Source organism: Scatophagus argus, chromosome 19 (genome assembly GCF_020382885.2).
Source record: "Scatophagus argus isolate fScaArg1 chromosome 19, fScaArg1.pri, whole genome shotgun sequence".
Classification (NCBI taxonomy): Eukaryota; Metazoa; Chordata; class Actinopteri; family Scatophagidae; genus Scatophagus; species Scatophagus argus.
The window spans coordinates 14372529-14386570 of NC_058511.1; the positions used below are offsets into that span (position 1 = coordinate 14372529).

Sequence of the window (14042 nt, forward strand, 5' to 3'; positions counted from 1 at the left end):
ATTCCTCAAAGAGTATCAGGCAGTGGGTGACAAGGCTTGCAAAAGAGAGAGGCAAACAGAGACAGCAGCCCTGCTACATCATGGATGTTGGACACTAATGACAACAGATGGTGCTTGGGGTTTTAAGAGGAAGGGGAAAACCAAAGTCTGCTCTCTGAGAGTGCAGTAAAAGTGTCACAGCAAGCAAGCAAGAATGCTAAATGCAACAAAACTTCAAGGCATTTGCCTTCATTTACTGTTTTTGTTTTTTTTTTTTTAACAAGCAGGCACTGAGACACAGACCAGAGCAACGAAGTCAGAGAGAAGAGCAGAACACAGAGAGTAAGACAAAAAACACATCAGGACCACCACAAGTCAGTTTCCGGGGACACATCGTTTGAACCTGACAATGAGAAGCATTACCATGACCCCTGGGGTCTTTGCACCAACATGCGTTCACAGTTTAAAATCATCAGCTGAGTCACATCAAATAGCCCTTGAGACTGCATATAACCAGGATGAAAACAGTAATCCTTTCATAAAATTCAATTCAATTCAATTCAGTTTATTTATATAGCGCCAATTCACAACAAAAGTTATCTCATGACACTTTCCAATTAGAGCAGGTCTAGACCAAACTCTTTAATTAAATTGTAAAATAGAGAGAGCCCAACATTCCCCCTTGAGCAAGCACTTGGCGACAGTGGCGAGGAAAAACTGCCTTTTAGAAGGCAGAAACCTCGGAGCAGACCCCGGCTCAAGATGGGCGGCCATCTGCCTTGACCGGTTGGGTTGAGAGAGAGAGAGAGAGAGAGAGAGAGAGAGAGCAGGAGAGCGACAGAGAGAGCAAGGGAGAGAGGCAGAGGGGGTGGGGCGTGAGAGAAGGAGCACACAAGCAGAGATGCATAGCAGCAGTAATAATACCAGAAGTATCGAAATGTAGATAATGATAATGACAATGAAGTATACAGAAGGTATTATGGTGATTTTGATAACAATGGTAGTGACAATAATGGTAGTAGCTGTACTGAGTCTTAACAGATTTAAATCAGATTATGACTAAACAGTAGTAATTGCAGTAGGTTTTGAGCAGGACGACAGCAGGACCGCAGCAGGAGGTCCAGTCATGATCGCTAGGAATCTGCGGGACAAGAAAGCACAGGGACTCCAGGGAAGAAGTTGAGTTAGTAATATGCATTAATGGGACATGAATGTGTGCAGAAGGAGAGGGAGAGGAAGAAAGAGCTCAGTGCGTCATGGGAGGGCCCCCGGCAGTCTAAGCCTATAGCAGCATAACTAGGGGCCGGCCTAGGCCAGCCCTAACTATAAGCTTTATCAAAGAGGAAAGTTTTTAGTCTACTCTTAAATATAGAGAGGGTGTCCGCCTCCCGGACCGAAACCGGAAGATGGTTCCATAGCAGAGGAGCTTGATAACTAAAGGCTCTGGTTCCCAGTCTACTTTTGAGGACTCTAGGAACCACAAGTAGCCCTGCATTTTGGGAACGCAAAGTTCTGGTGGGATAATAGGGTACTATTAACTCTTTAAGATAGGATGGTGCCTGACCGTTCAGGGCTTTATAAGTGAGGAGGAGAATTTTAAAATCTATCCTGAATTTTACAGGTAGCCAATGTAGAGAAGCCAGAACAGGAGAAATATGGTCTCTCATGCTGGTTCTTGTCAGTAGTCGTGCTGCAGCGTTCTGGATTAGCTGGAGAGTCTTTATGGATTTACTGGGGCAGCCTGATAGAAGGGAGTTACAGTAATCCAGTCTAGATGTAATGAATGCATGGACTAATTTTTCTGCATCTTTCTGACTCAGGATGTGCCTAATCTTTGCGATATTTCGGAGGTGAAAGAATGCAGTCTTTGAAATATTTGCAATGTGCGAGTTAAAGGACATGTCCTGGTCAAAGATAACTCCTAGATTTCTTACAGTGGAGCTTGAGGCCACGGCTAAGCCATCTATCAATGCAATATCACTGCATAAGTTATTTCTAAGGTGTTCGGGGCCCAGAACAATAACTTCGGTTTTGTCTGAATTGAGAAGTAGGAAGTTGCTGGTCATCCAGGTTTTTATGTCTTTAAGACATGCCTGAAGCTTGACTAGCTGATTTGTTTCATCTGGTTTCATTGATAAGTACAATTGCGTGTCATCCGCATAACAATGAAAATGTATGGAGTGTTTCCTAATAATATCACCAATGGGGAGCATATACAGGCTGAATAATATTGGCCCAAGGACAGAACCTTGGGGAACTCCATGACTAACTTTTGAGAGTGTGGACGATGTATCATGAACATGAACAAATTGAAATCGCTCTGATAAATAAGACTGAAACCAGCTTAATGCAGTTCCTTTGATGCCAATTAGGTGTTCCAATCTGTGCAGTAATATAGAGTGGTCAATGGTGTCAAATGCAGCACTAAGGTCTAACAGTACAAGGACAGAGATAAATCCCTTGTCTGATGCCAGGAGGAGGTCATTTGTGACTTTGACCAATGCTGTTTCTGTGCTATGATGAGCTCTAAAGCCAGATTGAAAAGTTTCAAATAAGTTATTATTTTGAAGAAAGTCATATAACTGATTGGCGACTGTTCTTTCAAGGATCTTGGAAAGAAATGGAAGGTTAGATATTGGTCTATAGTTGCTTAAAACCTCTGGATCAAGTGTGTGTTTTTTAAGGAGAGGTTTGACTACAGCTATTTTAAAGGACTGGGGTACATGGCCTGTTATCAGGGACAGATTGATCATGTCTAATAGACAGGTGCTAAGTAAGGGTAAAGCTTCTTTGAGAAGTTTGGTAGGGATGGGGTCTAAGAGGCATGTTGTTGGCTTGGATGAATATATGAGTGAGTATAGCTGATGGGGATCGATAGGTGAAAAGCAGTCAAGATGAATATCTGTTTCTACTGTTGGTTCTAAGACACTAATGTTTGATGTTACATCAGGATCAGCTGAGGTCAGTAGGTGCTGAATTTTGTCTCTAATGTTTAAGATCTTGTCGTTAAAAAAGGTTATGAAGTCATCGCTGCTAAGGGTCACAGGGATACAAGGCTCGATAGCACTGTGGCTCTCTGTCAGCCTGGCTACAGTGCTGAAGAGAAACCTGGGATTATGCTTGTTATCCTCAATTAATTTGGAGTAATAGGCTGCTCTGGCAGTTCGTAGGGCCTTCCTATATGATCTAAGACTGTCTTGCCAGATTGAGCGAGATTCAATAAGTTTGGAGGAACGCCATTTCCTCTCAAGTTTTTGCACATTTTGTTTTAATTTGCGAACCTCTGTATTATACCAGGGTGCAAGTTTCTTTTGCTTTATGAGTTTCTTTTTTAGCGGAGCAACAGAGTCTAGAGTTGTCCTTAGTAAACTTGCAGCACTGTTCACGAAATGGTCGATTTCAGAGGGATTATTATATTGTTCACTCATATGGGGACATGATACTGAAGTTAATGACAATAGAACTGTTTCTTTAAATTTAGCCACAGCACTATCAGACAGGTATCTAGTGTAGGAGTTTTTTCTTGGTGGTATGAAGTCAAATAGTATAAATTCAAAAGTTATTAAACAATGGTCAGACAGAAGAGGATTTTGTTCAGAGACAGTTAAATGTTCTACATCTATACCATATGTCAAAACAAGGTCAAGAGTGTGATTGAAGCAATGAGTGGGTTCATGTACACACTGACAGAAGCCAATTGAATCTAAGAGAGAGATAAATGCTGCGCGAAGGCTATCATTACTATCGTCCACGTGGATGTTGAAATCACCCATAATAATAACTTTATTAGTTTTAAGGACCAGACTCGATAGGAACTCTGGAAATTCCAGTAAAAATTCAGAGTATGGGCCAGGAGCGCGGTACACTACAACAATAAAAATTGGTTGTATTGTTTTCCAGGTAGGGTGTGAGAGAGTAAGAATAAGGCTTTCAAATGAATGGTAGTTGACTTTGGGCTTTGGACTAAATGATAGATTTGGGTCAAAAATGGCGGCAACTCCACCTCCTCGGCCGGTGTCTCGAGGAATCTGAGTATTAATATGACTTTGGGGAGTGGATTCATTTAAACTGGCATATTCTTCTGGCCGAAGCCAGGTTTCGGTTAAGCAAAATAAATCTATATTATTGTCCAATATTAACTCATTCACTAGTACAGCTTTAGATGAGAGAGATCTAATATTTAACAGTCCACATTTAATTCTCCTATCAGTTGTAGCTGTGGAGGTGTTGGTGTTGATCTTTATTAGATTTTTATGTATAACTCCTCTTTTTGAATTTGGTTCAATTAATTTAAGTGGTCGGGGGACAGACACAGTCTCTATGGGATATTGGGTGGGTAACTGTAATGGAAGCGCAGAGAGGCGCTAAAATAACTGCCTCAAAAAGATAAAAAAGATAACTTTAAAAGGTCCCACAGTTCTGTGTGTGTGTGTGTGTGTGTGTGTGTGTGTGTGTGTGTGTGTGTGTGTGTGTAAATGAGCTCAGACGTGGATATGGACACTAGATCACAATGGACTTATTAAAATACATTATAATTCTGTCAAGGGACACAGGATTGATCCAAGTCTGCCAAAGTGGAATTTTATGCAGAAACAATTACTTACGTCAGCCTGGCTCTCAAAGGACTAAATGGTCTCTGCTTTGTTATTTAACAGAGATCATTTTGTACAGCATACATACACTCTATATGCTTTGAGCAAAGCTTTTTCCCCTCAGTGCTACAAATGGTCTCCAGTGTATCATATGTATCTGCACCCATCCCACACAAAGTTATGAAGAGACAGATAAGATATTATGATGCATATGTTGCCTGTTAAATCTCCTCTCTCCTCCAATGCTTTTAACCAGGGCTCATCTTTCCATTCTAAAGATGTGATTATGCATATTGTACATACATTAGATGAAGAAAGAAAATAAAGTTCTTATTTGGAATAGAAGGAACAGAAAGGAAAACTATCATGCTTACTAAAAATTATATATCGTGTCCCACAAATACATGAAAAAGGGAAATAATTAGTCAACAAGCGCTTGCTGATGTGCTCAAGATCCTCCTTACTAAACTGTGTTCTCAGGTGACCCTCTTAACAACCAGTGACATTATTTGCTTTCATCCACCATCGGCACACCAGACAATCCAGCAAGGAACAGAGTACACTTGGTGCTAGCTAAAGCTAACAATTAGCAATCTATTTGAATTTATGCAGCGGCTTTATTTGGGTGTGTATTGTATTTTATTATGCACACTTTGAAGGACAAGTTGAAAGTACTTGTTGAAAATGCCTCAAAAACAATATAGGAACCTATATCTAAAGGACTACAAAGAATATGCACAATCTTTTTGAACAGCTTACCAGGGTACTGAAGCATCCAGTGTTATAATTTTGCCAGGACTGACACTGGCATATGCTTAAGCGTTGTTGTGAAAATTTCACTGTGCTTACCAAGTGCTCAGGGGAGATTGCTTTGACCATCTATGTCATCATGCTAGGGGACTAATATCTTTCAAAAACAGAGTTACCACTATTCTAAAAGCACAAGACAGAAACAACACATCAAAAAAAAGTCGACCAGTCTCCCACAAATATTACACTTATCTATGCAGACACTTAAAAACAACAGGAAAGGAACTGGGCAGTATTCCCTGTACAGAAAGCCACCAGAGCTGGAGCTTCAAAGAGACAACAAGACACTGTCTGATGCCAAGGCGTGCTGCAGTGATCGGCAGCCTGTTCATGGGCTCATCATGCCCAGTTTGTCATAGAGCCCCTCTCAGGTGAGTACAGGAGCTGCTGGCAGCTTGAGTGTTGAGGTGATGTGCAGCTTTGGTTTTTGGTTCTTCCTGAACCAGTGCAAGTGCAAGAAAAGATTGAGGGAAAAAAAGCATCTTGTAAAATTCTGAATGCTGGAATCACATCAATAATGCTTCTTTGTGCGTCTGAAAGTTTAAGTTTTAATTAACTTTTTTTGTTTTTTTAGCTTAGATTTCATTATGTGCCGTCACCTCGCAATGTCCAGAGATTAGTCATAGCTTAGTTCTTTTCAAATTCAGTTCAGCGTGTATTGTTTTTCTGCTCCAAGTTTTCCATTTATGTTTTTTTTATATGTTATTCTTTTATCCAACCCAGCCAAGTACCGGCAAACTTCAGCAAAGTGAGTCTTCTTGAAACACACACAAACAATCCACAACTCAGCGAAAAAGGTCTCGATGGGGTCAGCTATCACCGTCCAAGCTATGAAGCGTGCTCCTAAGGGAGAAAAAGGTGAGACAGACTGGCAGCAAATGACTCGTCACGGTCAGCTCTTAAATAATGCATGAAAATTGTTAGAGCATGAACAGCCAACCACAGGCAGGATATACACTGATGGGGGAGGGAAGGAGGGAAGAAGGAAGAGAACCAGAGCACTTTGTATTAATTAAAAGTGCCTAACCCATACAAGATTCATGCAGTGGAAGAAATATTTCATGTTTCCATCAAACATACATGTCAGAACAGTGTGAGAATGTGTGTGTGTGTGTGTGTGTGTGTGTGTGTAGGCACATGTGTGTATGTATGCACACAGACAAATACAGCTTTTAAGTGGGAAAAAGCCCCAGGACAAGAGTATCCCAATTGCCATACAGCAAGTATTAAATAAATAAATCAGTTCAGTGACACTGATGGACAATTCAGACAATTCAGTGGCATACTGAAGCAATGCCTTTGGGTGAAACTGTGAATCAGTGCCTCTGATTCATTGATTTCTTTATTTAATAATTCCTAGCACTGAGTAATCGGATCACAATCCACAGACTGAAAACAAAAAAAAAAACACAGACAAAGAGAACAGACAAAGGAAGGAAACATTCTGCAGTTTTTCCTTTCAGGTACACATGGCCAAACAGATCCAGTGTCTGTATAGCATAGTCAAATAAGTAAAAGCCCCAAATCCTCAACAGTATAACACAGATACATTTCTATGTACAGTTTGCGGAAGGGCCGTCTGAAGAACATCATACTCATCACATTATGCAATAGCATGCAGGCTATTTATTAGTTTTATATGCTCCCAAGACACTCAAGACCATAAATGCATACAGTGTTTCCATGGCACATAGATTTTTATAATAGATCTGTCAAGACAATGCCACACAATCATGAGCACCAACTCATTATCACTGTACACAGCTAGTTAATAAACCTAGGCAACAACTTCAATCTTCTACCATTTGAATTCTTTATCAGTTGGATACACCCAAAGCATAAAGTGAAAATATATTCTAAAACAAAGGCATCAAACTTGCCCATGTCCCCACCAAACAGACGCACAATACACAGCAATGTAATCATCTCATTGCTCTCATACCTACTCGCAAACACACTGTCCATTTACAAATTGTAAATCTGATCTCAGTCCTCTGTTTCCTCAATGTTAAAAGGGGCATTGGGCTGAATCCACATTGCTGAAGTTGTTTACTTTGGATTTTAATATAAATTTTATATATAAATATGAAACACAACGTAAAAAAGAATTAATGAAGCCTCAAGATTTATTGAACAGTCAGAGGTGCATGTCTAAAATGAAGACCCTAACACATATCCACATATAAATTATATCTGTCAATGATGTAAGGAACAATTAATGCAACCGTTTTGCAAGTACTGAGTGTGCAGACTAAAATCATGACACATACAGCGATTAAATGTCATCAACGGGTGAGCACTTGTCTGGATATCAAGACAACTTGAATACATTGACAACAGCCATGATTACAGTGGCTAACTAAATGATCTCATTGATCTGCAAGTCTGAAATACAAAATCCACCATAGCAGTTCAAAGTTACTGGGCCCTGAGTTTTGAAACAGACCACTATTTTTCTTTTGAAAGCAGAGGATGTAGATTTTACCGTTTAACTAGCTGCATTAATAACAACATGGATGGCTGATGGGTGGCTGTGCCTGCTACCACTGCTGTAATTAATCAGTCTTACGTTCCACAAAAAAATCTTAGGTTCACTTTAAACTACAAGTAATTTATGGACATACATCAGCATTTTTCAGTGGCACTGGTCTGGAGAGCCAGCTAGTCTGCCAACATCAGTCCAAATTCACACAGTCCTTTCTTAACCCGGACAGATGTTCTGTTGTTTACCAACCTACTTACCTCCTTACTGCTAAGTGTGTGTGTGTGTGTGTGTGTGTGTGTGTGTGTGTGTGTGTGTGTGTGCGGGTGCACAGTTTAAACGTGTGTATGTGTGTAGGGGTGTGGAGTGTGTGGTTCAATGGCAATTAAGAACAACACTTTCGCTGCCTCCAGATAATGCCTACTCTCTAATGTTCCTCTCTTATTCACATTTAGGACACCAGGCCCACAGTGAGGTACACTTACACTTTTACAATGTTTTGGACCCATAGGAGAGCAAGTGCCAGAGAAAACATGTGAATATACAAATGGTTTTTCAGGGAGTGCACATTAACATGTGTAATTTGATTACCTTATGGGATCTGTGTGGGTATTTCTAGCCAGAGAGTCCAATTGATTTGAGATTCACATCAGTCACAGAATGAAGGCTATAGATCTCAGCTTAGACTTGAAGCAGAAAGAAAGGACAACTTGCAACAAGACTCCAAATTGAAAAATATTAGACATTCAAATTTGAGGGAGAAAAAAAAAAATGGGACCTGGGACAGCATATGAGATATGAGAGCTTTTCCGGCAATGAAAGAATACAATGTGATTAAGCTTTAAAGTTGGTTTAAGGGTAAAGGTGGATTAAAACTTTATTGAGACCAATGTAAAATATGTGATCTTGTCTTTTAGCACTTTAATGACAGAAATTTGTATAAATTCATAAACTATGTGAAACACTGCGTCTCATCAAATGATTGTGTAAGAATAAATATATTATTGCAGTACAAATTAAGAATTAAAGTGAAAACCTAGACAAATGACTGAAAAAAATGCAATAAAGTACTGTACTGCATCCTACAAACAAACAATTACAACTCTACTGGGCTCTGTGACAGACAGTATATAAACTGCTTAGGACCCTTGGTCTCAACCTGATTAAACACCTATGGAACGAATCCAACGTTTTTTTTCTGGAGATGATCACACTAAATTGTTGATCTGCTGTCCTCCCAAGTCCCTGAAACCAAAAGGGTTGGTGCGTGCTGATGCACAAATTCAGTACATAAGTGCATTTACTCGCATGCAGGCCCACCGTGTGTTTGGTCACAGGCACAACCCTGCATCCACCTCTGCATCTCGTCATCCTGGTTCATTGGAATCGACTGGAGTTTGGGCCTCAATCTTGTAACATTAATGAAGTATTGATCTACCCTGCTCTCATCACCTGCGACTGATGAGGAGGAGCTTAGGAATTAGGAGTGTCACAATCGTCAAATAAATAAATATAAATATCTTTTTGGGATTTTTACATATATAGACTGGGATGCTTTCTTACTAAATATAATCAGTAGTTGTAAAAAGACTTAAAGTTATTTCCTGTTAAACTTATTCATAGGTGTACTTTTAAACACGTTCAAATAGTTTTCTCGTGTCAACCATGTCGGAAATTCTCCAAGTGAACTGTTCTACCATCTTTTTTTCATCCAGTAGTTAAAAAGGGCTTTCTCCACCTCCCACTACGATAAATATGTAATTAGTGGCATGCTGTATCAGCCTAGGAGGGCCCACGCTTGTACTTTCGATACAGGTTTGCATGATTTCGATGTTAATAACCAGCAGGCAGGTGACTGACTGCACATTGACTGGACACAGGGGACTACAACATACTGTTTAATAGCAGTGTTTGAGAGACTGATTTAGTTACTTGAAAGCAGAAGTACTTCAAAAGCTAAAGTTTCATTAAGTTTACTGAATGCATTTCTTGTAAGTCTTCAGCTTTATGAACTAGGCTCAATGCAGCTGCATTCACAGATAAGAATCTAAATTCTGATAATGCTAATAGTTTCCTTATTCTAAGCATTAGCAGGAAGAACTTATTCTTGAAAACAATATTTTTCCCTACTCTATCCCTGCCCGGAGATTTCAGCTTTTTTTCTTCTTCTCTCTGAATCATTCCACTGAGCTGTAATTAACACAGCACAAAGGCGGTATATCCCCTGCCACGACTGCTGAACAAATTACAATTCAATGGTTGCCGATGACTTAAAATTTAAATTATTCATTTAGCTTGTCTTTAGAAATATGCACATAAAAAAATAAAAACACAAGTCAAGAGAAGAATCCTTTTTAAAGTTATTATAACATAAATGATGGTTATGTATAAATAATGATTTTTTTTTTATATGATGCCTTTGCTCTTTTGAACACATATAAAATTCTAAGCATAGGTGGAGGTAAAATGAAGACTATTTATCAGCTCGGCATCAAGCCCAGCTGAATTTCAAATGACTTCTATTCGGCTCAGGGGTAACAGTCGGTTTATCTCAGGTACCAACTCAGCTTTAACTTTAAATGCAGTAGCTTTATACGTTTGTGATTTTTCCATTCAATATTTTATGTCTTCATTCCAGTTCTAAATATCACTCCACAATGAGATGTGACTGAGCAGCAGTATATATCACATTTGTTGTGGGAGTTTTAATAATGCAGTATAAAAGTAAGCAAAGGGAAGGGTGAAAAGCAAAGAGGGGACAACATGGGAAAAACTGCAGGAGACAAAGGCTACATCCACACTAATGTGTTTTAGTTTGAATCCGAAACACTTTTGTTATGTTTGCGCCTCTTTTTCTCGTTTTCAAGCTTCAACAGAACAATTTTTATACCCATGGTCCTCGTCAGTCTGATGTTGCCTTCCCTGATTCATTTTACTCGCATCATCATGGCCAGCATGCATGCTTAGCCATGTGATAATTGCGTGAATTGTCACGTGATGTGTGAATGGCCCTGTGATCTGTGTATCAGGGCTCTAGTGTGGATGTAGCCCAGGAAAGCAGAAAAGTTGTCATGGTGACACCTGCCTGCGGTCATTTGGTCACGACAGCCATTTGTTACTTGGTGTGACACTTCACACTGACACTTAATGAAATGTCCGGATCAATAAGTGATCCCATTCTTGCTTTGTGAAATGAAGGAAATCAGTCACTTCCGTCAGTTGCTTGCAGTGTTGCTTCCTTTGCTCCCTTTCTCAGTTAGCCTGGCTCTGTCAAAAGGTAACACCAAACTGCCTAACAGCAACCCTTAAGCTCACAAACAAGCTATCCTGTTATCTTGTTTGTTCAGTGCAGAATTCACACATATGTAGGATAAAAGAAACAAATTATAACTTCAAGAAAGTTATATGCTAGAACGTTTTCTTGGCAGCAATAACAAGGACCTCAGAACCATTAAGTACAATGGACAGATGTGGAAGCTGTCACCAAGGAGGTAGAGTAGGTCAGTAGTTCGATCCTCACCTACTCCTATCCACAGGGATAGCTCCCTGCTATCAGTGCATGAGTGTGTGCAAGCTTATGGAAATCAACAGCAAAAATGCATTAAGCAAAAGAACTATATAAAAAAAATAGCCATTTACAATTTAGAACAATTTACTTATTTTTTTACTACTGGTGATCTTAAACTCTAAGACAGCCATCAAAGTCATTGGTTTAGAAAGTGCTAATCACACCAGAATGGGCAATCTGTATTGTCAAACCTTGTCACATGTATTAATAGGCTGACTATGATTACTGACTACATATCAGTACTACTACAAAGAGGTAATACAGTCACAAGGTGGAGAAACTAAAGGCATAATTCAGACAGAGCATATATCTTTCTATGTCCTTCTCCTCTCTGCTGCTCAGTAAATGGCCAGTGAGATGATGGTGCCTGTGGTACCCTCTTCTCAGAAGACAGATATGCCCTAATGCACCAGCAGCTCCAAGTGCTGTTGAAGATGTCAGCCTATGCACATACGTACATACAAAGTGGGGTATAAAAGCCTTCTGGGGGAAAGGTCCGTCGCCCCCAGCATAAACATGCATACAGACGAGCTGTAAGCCAGGGGCGCTGGGGTAAAGAGATCTGCACCAGGTGGCCCATTTGACTCACATACAGGTTTTACCTTGTTGAGAAGGAATGCATACACATCCAAGGAGAATGGTAACTTCCAACAGCTAAATTGCAGTGTTAAATAAAATGCCAAAGTTAAATACTGCGAACAAACAGAAATTCCATTGTAAAATCTTGATATCAGTGGTAAAACACAAGGCAGAGAACCAGAGCTTCATCAAAGCTATACTGTGTACTCTATTCTTTTGATTTTTGACTTTAGTATACATGTGTACTACAATCAGAGTCTCAGTTATGTTTCCATATGATAAGAACAATACAGTAAAATGTGTTAACTCCTATATTGGTAGTACAGTTTTCGTTGTTTCTTTTTTGAACTGAAGCAACTGTCAGAGCTTCAGAAACATAAATTTAACCACTCAAGCACTGTCTTATATGACTGAATGAAAAAAAAGCATAAAAATACAGATCTAAATGAGATCTTATTATTAGTCAGATTACTCCTGGATATATTGTTGTTGCTATGTTTTGCTTACACTCTGCTGACCATCTGACAAAAACCATGATCATGAGGCATATCACAATCACTGTGAAGGACAGCCATTTTACTGTGCAGGAACTCTTTCACTTGCTAAATTGATTCGATTAGATACCAATTAGATACCGTGCAAGTCTGTTCAGGGATTCAGGTCGTCACAGTTGTATAATAATAATAGGACTCGGCAGAAAGAAATATTAAATTAAACACTGTTTATACAGGGATTCTTTGCTCTACATAGACGCCTTACTGGGTGAGTTTCAAGACGTAATGACTTTTTGTACAGTGGCAAATTAAATTAAAATTAGTCTCTTGTCCATCACATCCTTTCAGACACAATCATGATATCATAACAAACCACTGGTACAGACTATGAGCAATTATTTGCTCAACCTGACAATTTTGTTCCACATCGTCCATGCCCCACATTTCAACGTTTCCTGATGATCATCTGCTCCTCATTGTTAACGCTACAACAAACATCTGCTTCCTTACATGATCAAGCTGTGCTAAGTGGAAAGTCTTCTCATCACTAATCTTTTTCTGGACCTCTGCTACTATAAAATCCATTAATCTAAATTTTAAAAGTGATATTCAAGAGTTGAGACAATTGGCTCCTGCTGTTATGAACAGCATCAAGAAATAATGCTGTGTTCTGATTGTGGATCACTGCCACATACAAGATACACTGCTGCACTCACAAATGAGCGATAAGGTGCAATCAGTGCCCACATTAGCTGCTCCCTCATTCTGAGCAATAGCTTTGAGAAAGAAATGGAGTTTTCTCTAATAAGGGTTAAAAGAGTTATCTGCTAAAAATAAAAAATCTAATCTATACATGGTCTAAGATGTCAAACTGAACTCACTCGTCTCTAACAGCCATTTGTGCCACGGGAGCTTCATTCATGCCTTTCATTATTTATACATTTTTCATACTTATTTCATCATTCACACGCTTCATTCATACCCAACTGTGCTACACCTATATACACTTGTGGGCTTAATAATTTACAGGGAAGACGGTTGCTCCTGCTATCATTTTACTCTGCAATTAAAAAAAAAAAACTGAATTAAACTAAATTAATATGTACATGTATGTTTCCAGTAGAAAACATTCTACTTCAAGATGGTCAGGCATGTTGGACAATTGTATGCACTGATAAAACCTATACAAAATTATCATATATAGTAATATTGAAAGTAGATTAAGTAGGTTAAATGTATTCAAATTTGTTGCAAAGATATTTTCCCCTTTGAAGTTGATGGTTGTACCATTGAGAAGCCCATGTATCCAGTCTGCCCACACTAACCTAATTACATTTGAAAACTTTTTCATGACTTCAAACCAATTTTTCACAGCACAGAGTTACACAGATCAGAGATTTCCAAATAACATTTTGCCGAAGATGCAACACTAAAATTTAATTATGAATTCCAAATTGTGTTAACTAAAAACAAAAATGGAAACAACAGCCTTCAGTTGTTTTTATCAGACACAATATTCTACAGTGACTGGGCAGCAG

The 14042-nt window shown here is 39.1% G+C and overlaps 1 protein-coding gene across 5 annotated transcripts in view; it reads right to left on the reverse strand.

Moving 5' to 3' along the window:
- atad2b (ATPase family AAA domain containing 2B) overlaps positions 1 to 14042 on the reverse strand; it is a 66656-nt gene that overhangs the window by 20411 nt on the left and 32203 nt on the right. The window lies entirely within an intron of this gene.